This window comes from Buceros rhinoceros, unplaced genomic scaffold (genome assembly GCF_000710305.1).
Source record: "Buceros rhinoceros silvestris isolate BGI_N320 unplaced genomic scaffold, ASM71030v1 scaffold43756, whole genome shotgun sequence".
Taxonomy (NCBI): Eukaryota; Metazoa; Chordata; class Aves; order Bucerotiformes; family Bucerotidae; genus Buceros; species Buceros rhinoceros.
Window position 1 is genome coordinate 44,054 of NW_010418990.1, and position 14,472 is coordinate 58,525.

General features: G+C 45.6%; 1 long non-coding RNA gene across 1 annotated transcript in view; it reads left to right on the plus strand.

The window, feature by feature from the left end:
* The window catches only part of LOC104495718, a 53,510-nt gene extending 43,024 nt beyond the window's left edge, over positions 1 to 10,486 (plus strand). Inside the window, exon 3 of the long non-coding RNA XR_727811.1 lies at positions 10,294 to 10,486. This is a non-coding gene — a long non-coding RNA (uncharacterized LOC104495718). The remainder of the gene's footprint in view (positions 1 to 10,293) is intronic.
* The last annotated feature ends 3,986 nt before the right edge of the window (positions 10,487 to 14,472 follow it).

A 14,472-nucleotide genomic window follows, 5' to 3' on the forward strand; every position in this document is an offset into this window, starting at 1 on the left:
GAAGGGGAGAACATACACCATACCTGTTTTCTGCAGCAGCCCTCGCTGAGGTGAGTTTAAACCAAACTGAGCCCCCTTATTTAGGGTGGAAAGATGATGCAAGTGAGGCAATGCAGTAGTTTGCTGCTCCAAAAAGGTATGGTCCTGCTTCTTCCTGCTCCCACCAGGACGATGTGTTTCTGTCTGTTCCTAGTTCAGGTCCAGAACAGGATGCAGGACTAGAAGGAACGTGACTTTCTCCTTCTGCCATCAGCTTATGATGGTGCATAGTTTGTCTTTGTTGGTCTAGTTTATCTGGGTCGTCCCATCAAATGTCAGGCGTCCTGCTGCTCATTCATAAGAGCACAAGTAAGCTTAGGAGCTTCTTGCTCCTAAGTAAGGAGACTGTTAGGGAAGATGAAGCATTGATAAATCCCACTTTTCTGTGAACAAAGTCTTCTCAGAGGGACAGTATTTTCGTCACTTGCAGGACAAATCTGTGGTGTGCACAGTTTGTGTGTGCGTGTGGATTTTTTTACTACGATTACCTGGTACTAAAATGAGTTGGATACACACCTTATCCTTCTAGTAGAGTCTCCTGGGGCAGGGAGGTGTGACGCGTGTCAAGAAGCAAGAGAGTATTGAATAGTTATTACTGCAGGTAATGAAAGAAAGTCTGCAGGGAATGCTGCAGGTTGTGGTGGCGCAGGAATTGTTACCATAGTTTCCATCCATATCATTAGTTCCCAACTACTTTCTCTGGCATTCAGGAGGAAGGGAAGTACAGCATGCTCTGGCAGTGCAGCCAGGCCCCTCTCGTAGGGTTTAGCGTCCCTCAAAAATGATGGGGGGGGAGGGGGCGGGGATGTTTGTGAATGGCCCCTTTCCTTTTCAGGCCAGTTTGACTGGTAGCAGGATGTGGCATGGCTTGAAAGAAGCCATGAACAGAGTTCCTGGGACAATTGACTGCGTCTGCCTGATTGACTTGCAAGAATGGGCTGTTTGACTCCTGGGGAGGAAGCCTGGAGTGGGTCGTGGTTTGCTTCCAAGAGAATGCAGAAAATCACAATGATGTAGGAAAAGAGACGAGACTAAAAAGGGGAGATAACACCTGCTAACGTTTGCCTTCTGTCTTCAGAATTCTGTAAGGGTAGTACAGGTTTAGCATGCAGGAATATACTGATTTTTATTTTATTTTTACCCTCCATAGCTCATTCACGTGTTTCTGTTCAGTAATCCTTTTTGGCAAGATGGTGATTGTGATTGATGGATGTTTTATGTAAAAGTGATCACTTTGCTGCCTATCAGAATAAAGCCTGCGCAGCAGATACGGGATATGTCGTGTCTGCCTTTATTTTTTTTCCTTGCTGTGCATCTAAACATTGTAATTTTATAAGAAAAACGCTGCGTCCCTGGTAATAGCCGGATGGCAGAGGAGCCCTCGAAAGGCCGGCACTGTGGGAAGTGTAGATAGCCGGATTCAGCTGGGGTTGAATTGCAGCCTCTGCAAGAGGTTAAAATGCCCACAACCTACTGACCGTAGGGCTTTTATTGCTTCCTGCCTGCAGATGGAACATTTTATTCAAACGATAGGGATTAATGGAGGACTTAATTGAACAGGAAGGTTTTCAGCCGTTCGGAAGATGGCTAAAATGATCCATAAGCTGTTACTTCTGCCATCTCTGCCAGAAGTAATCTGTGGCTTTCTGCTGAGTGCAAGTTGCTTCTAGGGTGGAGGTGAAAGACTTCAAGAGTCCAGGTACACATGTTTTCCTGAGATTGGAAAAGAAGAATGAAATGAAAAGACTGCTCAAAGCCAAAGGAGAATTTTCCTTCAGTCGCAGTGCTTTGATCTTGTGTCCTCTTGAGTTTTAGGAGTTGGTCAAATTACCAGGGAGGGAGCTGCCACTGTGTTTGGTATTATTTGGCATATCATTCACCATTCCATCTGAATCTGCAACCGTTTTGAAGAGGAATATGGAACAAAGGGCAGCACTGAATTTATCAGGAGCCGGGGTTTCAGGTAGTGCCGAATGCATCGCATGAGTAAGGAAGTTGGGAAGCCCTGTCATCTGAACCCTGCTGGTTTTGCTTGATGTCTCCTGGTTGGGAGCTGGGAAGCAAACAGGTTTTGCAGATGTCCCTCAGATGTCTGAGAATGCTGAAAATGGTACTGGAGGAATATTGAAGTGGCACAGTGTGTTGTGCTAAAAGTAGCTTTGACTTCTGTGTAACTGCATAGGGGGGAAACACTCAAGTTGTATGAAAATGGGGAGGTTTTGACATTCTGTGGGTTCTTTTCCATAGGGTGGGAAATCTTTCCGAAGAGCCAAAAAGGCTTTTGAAAAAAATCATCTGTGGTAGAGACCAAGGTCCCTTTTATATGTAATTCAGCAGAGACGTATGGATGGTGTTACAGAGAAGGTGAAGTGAAAAGGGAGACCGTTTGGTGCCCCTGCGGTTGCACCTGCTGGCTTTTCAGAGTATCAGTCGACTAAGGGGTTTGCTTTGCCCTTCCACCCGTAGTGAGCACAGGCAGCAGAACGTGCCCAGTTCTTTGCCAGTAGGTGGAGACCACACAAGGGAACTGGAAGCACCATTCTGCTTCCAGTGTGGAAGGGGTTTGTTAGCGTGGACTTCACCTTGTCTACTTCCAGCACATGGGACAGGGTTTAATGTGAAAAAATAATGTTATTTTGGCAGTTTTCTCTGTGAAGAAGAGTTTTTCAGGATGTTTCACTCAGACATCTGCTAGCAATTATTAAAAACTAAGCAAATGTGAACCGGTTCCTTTACGTTTTTTTCTGTTGCCGTGGTTAGCATTTTAGTTTTCTGGCACGTGGTGATGCTCTTCTTTGTGCAACAGCATGGCGTAAAATGGCAGGCCTAGTCTCGAGTCACTCCTTGGTGATGCGCTGCGTGTAAAATTGGTACATTTGTAGCTTGTGTGAATGTGCCTGAGCTTGCCCAGTTGCATGCTGTTGGCTGTGGTGTCGAAGGTGCCAGGACCTTGGGAAGAGCATTGCAGGACCCATGCTGAAGCCTCTGCAGCATTGTTGTTAGATTCCCATGTGAACTGGTGAATTTGAAGGATTAGCCTGGATGGCTTTATGTAACCTGCAGCATGGTTGCAGTGCAGGCACATCTGGAGTGCAACCTGTAGCAGTCAAAGGTTAAAGTACCTGCACTCATGGTCTTCGACTAGAAAAGAAGCTACTCCAAAATGGGAATTTTTAAGAACCATTGCAGGACAAAGGAAGGGTGGCACCACCTGTCTCCAGTGTTCCGAAGGATCTCTTCTGCCATCTATTGCCATGTACAGCTCACCACATGCCCATATGGAGGAGGAAGAAATTCCTGTCCAGTCTCAGCTGGGACTACCTGGAGAAAGTGGATTCAGAAGACTCAACGTCCCGCTGAGATAGATTGTCCAGATCTGACACTTGCAAGGGAATGGGGCTTTGGAGCTGGATTTACGGACGGTCAGTAGGACAGTTGCTGTAGTGTGATTGGATAACGAAGGCAGGTAACTGTGGGAAAACGGCTTCATTCAGCTGCCGTATCCTCATTTGGTCTTGTTCCCACTGCTCCTCTCCCTGGGCAGCAGCTGATAAATCCTCTTGTGCTTTCCACAGCTACTAGCACATGGGATGGGTGGAGAGATGTTTGAGAATTTGGTGGTAACTAATAAACTTAAATCAGCCTTTCTCCAGCTGCTGAAGGCTGAGCTGGAAGCATCCCATCGTTGAGATGCTTGAAGGTAGATGCGTGGTTTGGGTTGATTCTTGATCCTTTTTGCTTCTGTGTATCCAGAGGTCTGTGGAGAGGACTCAAGCTCACCCTGGGAAATCCTACTGCTGCATCAGGGTAGCACCAGAATTCTCTGGCCCCAGTGTGATTCATCCCTCTCGAGGTTATCTAGAGCTCTGAAACTCCCGAACTGCCTGGATCCGTAGGTGAAATCTGAACGCGCTGTTGGTTTTCTACGTGTTAATCTCTACCATCTAGTGTGGTCCTCAGTGTAGCAGGCAAGGCCTGCGTCCCCGTGTCACGGTGGCTGCTCGTTTGTGCAAGGTGGAGCATATGCGAGGCTCACATATGGTTCCCCACCAGTTGACGTGGTGGCTCGTGGTAAACGGTGTCCAGCGGCTTTTCAGAACTCTCACTTTTAGCAGCCAGCTATTTCACTTGGTGGGTGTAAGCACCTCTGCACAAAGTGCGGCAGCTTTGGAGACCACAAATACCTTTTTTTCATCAGTGAGCAGGGACAGGAAAAACAAGTGATTCCAGAATGAATGATAATATGAGCAGCTTTTAGCAAACAAGTTTAAGTTACCAGTTGTACTTTGAACTAGGCCTTAAGCATATGGGTTGGCTCAATCATCAGTCTTTAAATGTCATTCCCCTTCCAGTGTTTGCAGGAGAGGAGGTTCTCAGAATCCGCTTCCTATTTAAAACACAAACAAACAAAAAGCAGAGAAACGTGCATCCATTCGTTGTGGCTAATGTCTTAGCGCAAGAAGTGTAACTTATGGAAACGTGCCCTGTTGGGCACAACAATCAAGGACTGAATGGAGACGGGCTTAGTGTTGTACTTTGGTTTGTTCACTTGAGAATTTAAGCCAGGTTTAGCATTGTGAGAGCAAATAAGATCTTGTCTTCTGAGGGCAATCCCCCCCCTCTTTTTTTTTTCTTTTGCTTATCCAAGTCATGTTAACCCTCACAGCTGGGGGGGGAAAATTGGTTTAATTGAAGTTTTGGCAGTGTTACTGTAGACCACTTGTTGGTTTGAATTCTGGAGCTGTGTTCTCGTGAACTCTGGAAGGTTCCTATTTGGAGTCAATGTCTCAGGCTTGTTCTCAGGAGTGAAAGGGTGAAACAGCTTAGCCATGCTTCCTGCTGGCACATGCGAGAGCGATAAGAATTTCCCGGCTGTCCTGTGAAGAATGATACCTGCAGCACCAAGATTTGCATGCTCACCTTGGGCTTGCCCAGAAGTGCCTGTCACGTGGTTGATTTTGTTTGATCTGGAAATTACACACTTGATAGTCATCTGATCTGCTGCAGATGCCCGGCTATTAAAGTCTAAATTACTTTTTTTTTTTTAAAGTGGCTGATGGATGGACAACCATAATGCTCAGCTGTGACTGTGTGTAGCTGTGTGGGATGATCAGGTGGAGTGGGCGATATGGGAAAGATCCCATGGAACTTAACTCAGCTGTATCTGTGTGAGAACGAACCACTGAATGGCAAAACGTAAACATACAGTGCACTGAATTTCTGGGAACTTCAAAGCTGAACTGAGCGATGCCGAGAAACCTGAGCTCTGCCCGTTTAAAGATGTGTTTTGGTAGAGGGTGATGGTTCCTCCACAGCCAGCCTTACATCAGGCAGGAAGCAAGGCTGTGTGCCTAACTGTCTGTGCGGCGTTGGTGTAAACTAACGCCAGCTCATCGCCCCTAGTTAGTAGTAGTGATTTTAATGTGGTAAAAGTAAAGATCTACAAATACGGATGTTGTAGTTTCTCAGGAGAAGTGTCAAAAGCAAAGTAACCAAATACCAGTGCTCCTTTTAGAAAGACGGAGGTGTAGATTTGTTCGCTTTAGCTCACAGGCTGCTTGCTAGCAGCTCAGAAAGCGAAAAACAAGCTGCGCTGGAAAGGGAAATGGAAATTAAGCACGAAATGGTGATTAATTCAATCAACTGCTTACAGCAGAGTTTGGAAATCAAACTGTAGCAGTGATGTTACAAAGGAAGATAAGTATCGGGCAACAGAAAAGCAGGAAACAACAAAGGCAGAAGTGAAGTTCAAGGAGTAAGAGAAAGGTGCTAAGACCAAACAGCCAGCAAATACTGTAGCGTGTAACAAGCAGGAAGTTTTGTGAAAACCTGCAGATTGCTGGAGGTTAGAGAATGTTGGAGTAAAGATCGTTTGTTTTGCAAATCTGTTCCTGGCTGAGATGCTTAGGACAGCCTCAGCCCTGGAATTGGCTATAGATTAGCAAGCATACGTATATATTGTCAATTCAGTTGTGCATATTGTTCTTTGTGCGTCTTTTCTGTACTTATCCTTTGCCTTCGTTTAGGAGTTGAGGCATAGCAAACTGGAAATAGTCTGATTTTTGTACCGGCGTACAATTAAATCTCACATACTGATAATTTAGTACTTGGTTTGTAGCTAACACAGCACGCGCTGTTATCTGGAGTGCTAATGTTTACTGAGTTTAACGCAGGCTGCTATTACTAGCCCGAGCTTTGCTGTGCAAAGAAAGCGTCTTTGAGTAGTATGTTTTCTTCCTAACCGTGTCCTTTTCTACAAGCTGAAGGAATGCTGCTGGGTTATATTCTATTTCAAAAGACATTTCTCAAGTATTTTTAGCTAACGCAAACTGCAGTGCAATTTGCTTAAAATATTCAACTAAAAATAAATTCCAGTCTAGAAAAGACTCAAAAAGTGTATTTTGGGCTGGAGAGAAATGTTTTCCAGCTTAGCCTGGGTTTGTGCACTCAGAATGTTTTTGTTGGGGGGGTTTAGTCGCTGTAATTTGCTGTCTCGGACCTAAACAGTTGCTTCAGTAGAAGAGAAGTGAATTAAAAGGAGGTGAGACTTCCTTAGGCTGAGGCGCTTTTGAACTTCGTGTCGTGGGTAGGTGTTTAAAGTCTCTCAAAAGCGGTAGACTGAAAATAGCATTCAGCTGAGAGAAGGGGAATTACTGCTTGTTTTTAAATAGCCTGGATATTTCTGGCTGCGAGCCGGGTGTTTGCATGATGTTTAGATGTGGTACTGAGTTCTTCCATCATCCTTTTCCTTCTTGCAAAGGTTTCTCTGTTTGCTTATTTGCAAGCCTTACATAGCGTATAGCCTTTCCAGAGGACAGAGCGAGCTATTTACTTTGAGGACACAAACAGGATTTGTGCCGTTCTTTTTGCCACTCGCGCCAGTCTGTCTCCTGTTGCCAAACACACGCTGGATAGGCCATTCCGGCAGAAAGAGTTGCATTGACAAGGGAAGAGCAAAGCCGTGCTGGTGGTGGTAGGTGTTTCATCACACAAGATGTCTTTCTGAGCACTTTTATCACTCCCTCACCTATTCTGCCTTGCTCAGAAGTGCTGCTGAGTGAGTACGATGGGATGCAATGCTGGCTCTGACCTAACTGTAGTGGAGGAGGGTACCTCCTTTTTTGGCAGCAGCTTCACGCTTATATTGGATTAAGTGTAACGTGAAACCGTACCCGAAATAATTGGTTTTATGCTTCCCGAGGTTTTCATGGGGCTGTATGAGGTTGTTAAGATGCGTATGCTCCTTCACAAGGAAACTGCTTTAACTTGTTGCCCGTGTTTTAAAATGTGCATGTCTTTCCTTTGCTGGCCCACCTTTGAAACTGGTCATCTTTACGCAGATCTGGAGCAAAGGCAGTTTAAAAGCCTGGCTTTTGTTTTCGACCTTTGGTGCCTCATCCTAGTGTGTCACAGCCACCGGAAGCAAATTTCTTGCTCATGGCTTGCTCTTTATGCCCTCAGGCGCTGAAGTAGAAACCGGCAGAGCACATGCCTGTCCATCCAAGGAGCAGTAGTTGTTACAGAAAGCCCCAAGGATGCTCAGTCACAAGAGGGTGCCTGTGCTTACTAGCATTCGTAAATAGAATTGGTGCTGCTTACACCCTGTAACTGCTCAGGGTTTTGATAAAAAATGGGTATTTCATGAGGAGCAGCCCTGTTTTTATGGGAGCGGTCTGTTCAAGCAGGAGGAAGCACAGCAGACATCAGCAGAGGTGTGAGAGGAAAAGCACCTCGAACACCTCTGACCTCATAGCAACAAGTCTCCCTAGCCTCCCCACGAAGCGCCCAACGTTGGCAGCCTGAAGCTGGGTGGGGGGGAGGTCTGGCATTTTCACTGTCTTTTTTGGGACGAAGGGCCCGTGGGAGCTTGGTGGGTAGAGAAGAGGCAGCGACGCGGCCAGGCCAGGCTGCCTGCCCTACGGGAAGCAGGCGAGCAAATCGAGTGGGGAACTGCTTGTCTCAGGGAAGGGCGGCTAGTGGAGAGTGTTTTCACCGGCAGTCCGAACCAAAAGTACTTTCCATTCGCTAATCAATTTCGTGTTATGCGGAACTTGGAAGTCACTCCCTAATCCTCTTTCAGTGCTCTAGGGACCCATAACAGCCCTGGCCGATCCTTGCTGCAGAGGGTTAATTTTGAACCATGAAACAGGCTTAACCTTTACTTTTTGTGGGGCTGGTGGTTGTGGAGTCCTTCTCAGTGTTTCTTGTTGGTCACGCGAGATTTGAGCAGGTAGTTTCGGAGATGCGGCGAGTGGACAGTGTATGTTTTAGCAGCCAAGCTGAGGAGTGCATCCGCAGGGAAAAATCCCCGCACAGGCGAGAGCAGCAGGCAGGGCTGCTCGCCGACCCTTAGAGCCGGGGTTCTGGGGAGAGGGCGTATGTTTCATGCAGGGCAGAAGCCAACACAAAGCGTTTTTCTTCCACCGCATCTGTGGTTTTGGTGATAGAAATGTAGTTGGTTGAAATTAAAATGCCATTTGTCCTGTGCGGGAGTCCTCTGTCTGCTTGAAGGAACGGAGCTTTTGGAAGGCACTTGGAGTCGCTTGGGGGATGAATAGGCAGATCTGTACAAGACCTTCATTCTGGAAAGAGAATTGTTCATAGATACGGGGGAGTGTATGTGTTCAATCGTGCTTCAGTTCCAGTTCAGAAATTACAAGCACCATGATAAAAAAAAAAAAATCACAAGCACGGTACTGAATTTGTCATTAAGAAGATGGAAATAAGCAGTAAGCGTGGCTGGTGGGTTTTGTTGTTTGCGGGGGTGGGAGCTGGGTGGTGAGGACATGGATGATTTACATGGAGTTCAAGGAGAACGTTCCTGATGCTGCTCTTGTTCTCTGTTGTCGCCGGGGGATGTGTATATGTGTACACAAACTCTGCTGGGGTTTTCAAAGTTTTTCTTTCTCCTGTTTTAGCCACAAAATTGTGGAAGTTTAAAACACCTCTCCTTACCCAACTATTTAAGCTGCATATCCATGAAAGAGAAGAGGTTTGCCACTTAACGTGTTTCATCCACACTGAACAGTTCACGTCCTTCCCTTAAATTGTAACAGTCAAACCTGCCACCGAGTGACAAGACCTGCCTTTCCCTTCAGTGTGATTTGATACGTGTTTCAGTTTGACATTATGTAAATACTCTGCTATTAGGGAAGAAAATGACATAAAATTGCATCCTTTCTCAATGAGGTTTTAAGTTCTTTCAGTAGCTTCTCTCCCTTTTGAAGCTGTAATAAAGATCATAATTAGAATCCCAGTTGCTTAAGTGAGAAATTAGCATGTTCTTAAATGCTGAGCCGAGGCGGGTTCCCAGCGAGACCCCCTCCGGGTGTCTGTCCTGCCCCAAAGCGCTTTCCCTCATACCAATTTGCGTTCCTGACGTATTAAAGAAAATCATATTCGTTGCTACCTAGCAGTTAATCGGAGCCTTCAGCCAGGCTCAAAACAATTTGCAGCCTGACTGCCAAACCCCTTCGGTTCCTGCAGCCGTACCTGGATACGCTCTAAAACTTATCGGGGAGCATCAGTCCACTGCCCAGCACCAGGAATGGGACAAATTCACCCTGCGTGTGTCCTTCGTTCTTACAAACGCATCACAAATACTACTTGACCCCTTTGTCTTCTAGGCTGTGGCCAAGGGAACAACATTCTAACGGCTTTTTCCTGATATTTTCCCTGTCAAAAATAGCTTTCCCTAAAGGTTTTGATTTATTTTCGTAGAACTGGGCACTAATATAGACACCTTGGATATTAGTGTATATTCTACCATGTAAATAAGATTTTGGCAGATTGGAAGAAATTAAAACCATTAGTGGGGTTAAAATAAACCTCATTTGTAAATTAATTAAAAACAAGAAGCAAAGAACACTAACACTTGGGGGGAAAAGGACATTTTCATGGTGCAAATATACAGATCTAATTTTAATAAGCGAGTGGTAAACTGTAATTGTATGATGTGCAAGAAAATAATCAGAACATATGAAATAGTAGTCACAGATTTTATAGTCAAGATGTTCCCTTTCTGGTTTTCCAAATTCTTGCAGAAGACAGCAAATAAAGCAAATAAAATACCGTCTTCGCAACTGACCCAGTAGGGATAGGATATGGGTGGGAGATGGATTCAGATCTCTCTCTCTTTCTTTTTTTCCCTTTCTTTCTTTCTTTTTTTTCCTGTTAACAGTGAAATTTTTATGTTCTGAGGTCTCTCCTGCAAGTCCTGCCTAATGTGCTCCCGATCTGCTCTTGTTTCCACAGGCCGAGGCTGCAAGCACAAAGGAAGTTTGCTCAGTCCCAGCCAAACAGTCCCAGCACAACTCCAATAAAGATAGTGGAGCCGTTGTTACCCCCTCCCGCCACTCAGATTTCGGACCTCTCCAAAAGGAAGCCCAAGACAGAAGATTTTCTCACTTTCCTCTGTCTTCGAGGTAGGAGTCTTGCAGCAGCCCTGGTGGGGACGGTCTCGGTCAGGGAACGAGCTGCAGTGCTGCCCACCAAGAGGCAGCCAGGCAAACGTTCTGGTGCTGCACTGGAATGTACTGTGTGCAGTTCAGCTCCCGGCACCTCCAGCGTATCTGCAGCAGGAGCGTTCGAGTTCACGGTTGTAAAGACTGTGAAATGAGGCCGGTAATAGCGCAAAAGGAAATTTCTTTCATGCTTAGCACTCTGTTACCCTGAATGGGTTTTTGTCTAGTGCTCTTAAGCCTCCCCCATCCTCTTTTATTTTGTCTGACTGTAAACTGAAGAATTGCTTAATTTGCCTGAGTACTTGTTCCTGCAAGAGGAGAAATCTGGTTGGAAATTCCCCTTCCGTACCTATTCGCTGTCCTTTATTGTGCAGTCTGAGTGAGGCTTTTCATCTGACAGTGGGTGGAGGGGCTGCCCCAGGAGCCGCGTTGTTCCCTGCAGAGGAGGCATCTGAAGTTGTACAGCAAGGTAGCAGAATTATCTCACAGTAACAGGTGCCTGCACCTGGCTGGAGCTGTCTGGTGTGTGTCTGCAAGCCTGCGAGTCAGACTCGGGGACCTTAGTGCGAGGTACAGCTGGCCATCCAGATTAAGCTGAAGAAGGAGACCTTACCTGGGGGTTCTTTTCTTGGGACTTACCGTGGCCCTGTGCCCCAGGTCATGTACTGAAGAAGACGTCTTTCAGTTTAATCTCCCAGCTGTCGTATTAGCTCTTGGGGTACGTGTCTCTTTTGGCAGTTGCAGCCCCTGTCCCCTTAGCTAGTCAATGCTCCATCCTTGACGTGCTGGAACGATGCCTCTTGCTTGCGTCCCATTCCCTGGTGAAAGGGTGTGGAGTTCTTACAGATAGGGCTTATCTGCAGAAGTCTTACCTAGTGGATTGAAGCCTTCAAAGCTTGTGTTTGAGTTCCCTTTCCAGTTCTGCAGTCTCCATTGTGTCTGTGAGCGGCGCTGGTCAACACCACCCACAGTGTCCTGCTGAGGCTTTCTCACCTTAATGCAGCATGGTGGAATTTCCTTTTTTGTCTCTTCTGTGAGATTTTAGGCTGTTGGTAGCTTTAGACTGGTTGCTAATTTATCTGTCTTGACTCTGGTCAGATACGGAGCCTCCATGCTCTTGGGACTCCTAGTAAAGCAGGTGGGTGGAAGGGATGGAGGGGGTTGGTTTGCTGGCTTTTGTGTTCGTTTGAAGGATTGCAGGGAGCAGAATCTAATGGAGTTTAAAGTGGCATCACAGTCCTCTGAAATTTAATCTGTGGCAATGTATTTCTAATTCAGTCTGCTGTGAGGTTCACCACTCTGTTGGCAGCATGTCACTGCTGTGATCTGGGCCAACTGCCACGGTTGTTGGTGGGAAAATTCAGATGGTGGGGGGGGTGTGTGTGTGTGTATGTGTGTGAGCGCACATGGCTGCGTTCACACGCTCGTTTCCACTGCTTGCTAACTAAGCAGGCGTTATTTATAGCTTTGAAGGCACTTGCACTTTGAGGAAGGCAACCTGTGTGGGGATGTGACTTATGTCCATTTTTATTTCCTACTGTCTCTTAGCTTTCTGCTTTAACAATGCAAATGAGAGCACGGGTGCTTTTGTCCTATTCCAGTGCTTCATTCAGAAGGTGTGTTGGTGGTATTTTTTTTTTAACTTTAATCAGTGGCTGTTTAGCTTTTGCACCTGTAATTTTCTTCTTTGTTATTCAGCTGTAGAATAATTGATGTTTTGTACTGTCAATTAAGAACTTGCAATTCATTCCTAATTTCTTCAGTATGCAGGAGAACTCGTTTGTTTCAGACAACACGTGCGTTCAGACGGCAAGATCCCAATTACAATTATATTAAAAACCACGAGGGAAAATCTGCTCCAAGTGCTGCACGTGGTGTGTTCTTGGTCTGCTTAAACAGGTTGAAGAAAAGGAGGAAGGGGAAGCTGTCAGCTCTCTGTTTCAGCACCTCCACAAGCTTATTGCTCCATCATCCCTGTATGAAGCCTGAAGAGAACTAGTAAAAGCAGGGGGAGGAATTTTCTTGGACATCTGCTGCCTGCATGTGTTTCTGTGGAGGAGCAGGAGAGCAGCTGGATCTTGGAGGGAGAAGGAGTGGGGGTGTTGAGATCGGTGGTAGCATGGTTCTGGTTTCACTGTCTGCACTGCTGTGTCCTTCAGGAGGTCCTGTCTGCCTGACATTTGTGCCCATTTGGTCCCTCAGGAGCTTTAGCTCCAGGTGCTTTTCTCTTGATGTTCCCCTTGGAAAAAGGAGGTGGAAGGTGGTTCTTAATACGCTTGCAGGGGTTTGTGTAGCAACGTGCTAATATGTCCAGCTCCAGAAGCGTCCCACAAGTGGCCTTCCAGGGCACTGGCTGACTTAGTTTGGTGTTGCTCTTCTGGTGGGAGCCAGTGACCTTGGAGAGGGAAGAGCCAGCAGCTCACTTAAATCCTGCAGAGGGAAGACGTGGATTTTTTTTTTTTTTTGGAAGGCATTTGTTTTGGCTTTCAGCCTCTGCGCTATTGTTTATTGAGGTGTTGAGGGATTCAAAATGGCTTGCGTGGTGGGACATGTGGTTGTTCTGACTTCTGTCCAGATACGTCTGTCCAGCCGTGGCTCTGTGCACTTCAGTGATGAAATGTGACATACAATTACATGGAAATAAGAGCACGCTCACAGGGTGTAAGTTCAGCAGTGAGAAAATTCTTTAGTAATAAGTGCGGCATGATAAGACCCACGGCAGTAAATCCCTATGTTTGTGTAATTTTTAATTTTTTGGTTTATTTTTAGCATGGTATAATTTCAAAGCAAGAAAATTTAACCAAGATAACCTGCTTGGTTTTATTATCCAGAATATGAGGGGCTTTAGACATATTTTTAATTAGTTTGTGCTCTGAACTCTTGATTTGATAGTACAATGTACTAATTACTTCTTAAAAGGTAAGCGGAGCAGAGTGAAAAAGCTGTAACAGTTGATGGGTATCTGAGCACCCTGGAATACATCTAACTGACCAGCCGTGGCAAGGCTCCCCGCTTCCAGTTGCTTTAAAATCCTCCTTTTTTTTTAATATTAAGTTGTGACCTAGAATTTCCTACACAAGAAGGAAGGGAATAGCGCAGAGATCTCTGAAGTGTTTGTCTGCAGCATTCTTATCTTTAAATGGCTTCTTTGAAGGAGCCTGTGTGCCCTTTGCCAGAGGCATAATTAGTATCTTCCAGCAGCGCGTGTAGATACAAGCATGTCATCTCCGTGCGGTTGTACGACGACTTTCACTTTTACTGTGTTTTCTGCCTCTGATCAAATTTTTCTTAATAGCTTCTGTTGCAGTGCATTTAAGTTACCTTTACTCTCCATAATTATTTACCGGTTAAAAATATCGGAAGTAGAATAATATCGGGCTGAAGGGGGGAATGAGGAACAACTCCCTGTGAGCAATAGATCTTGGACAAAAGGCGGTAAGAGGGAGGCTGCGATTAGGAGCCTACATCTGACGAAATTTTCCCATGATCAATTTTCTAATTAAGCTGGGCCTCTGGGAGTTAACGTGCTAGAGAATTTCAGGGGTTCCTAAATAAAGGTGGTTTAATTGAGATCTCACAAATGGAATTTTCAGGCTCTTCTAACAATCGTTCTACAAAACGCGACTCGTTTTCTCTGAGTACTGCAGTGACTTAACGATCTGATTAGTTATTACAATTGGGAAAAACCGAAACAGAAAATGGCACTATAGCAATTTGTCCAAACTTCAGTAACTTTTAAATCTCAGTTCCCCAGTCCTCTCGCAGTTGGTTCTTCAACAGGCTTTTTATTTTTCAAATCCCTTTGTTTGGAGGCCTTTGATCCCAGTCTTCTCTCCTGAGTCTTGATAGAAGCAGCTGCCTGTGCCAGTAGATACCTGTGGAGGTTTTCCATTGCAACAGCAGAGCCCTCAAAATCAAAAGCTTGGGAGCTCTTAATTTTGGGCATGTTAAAAATCAACTATTTATTTGC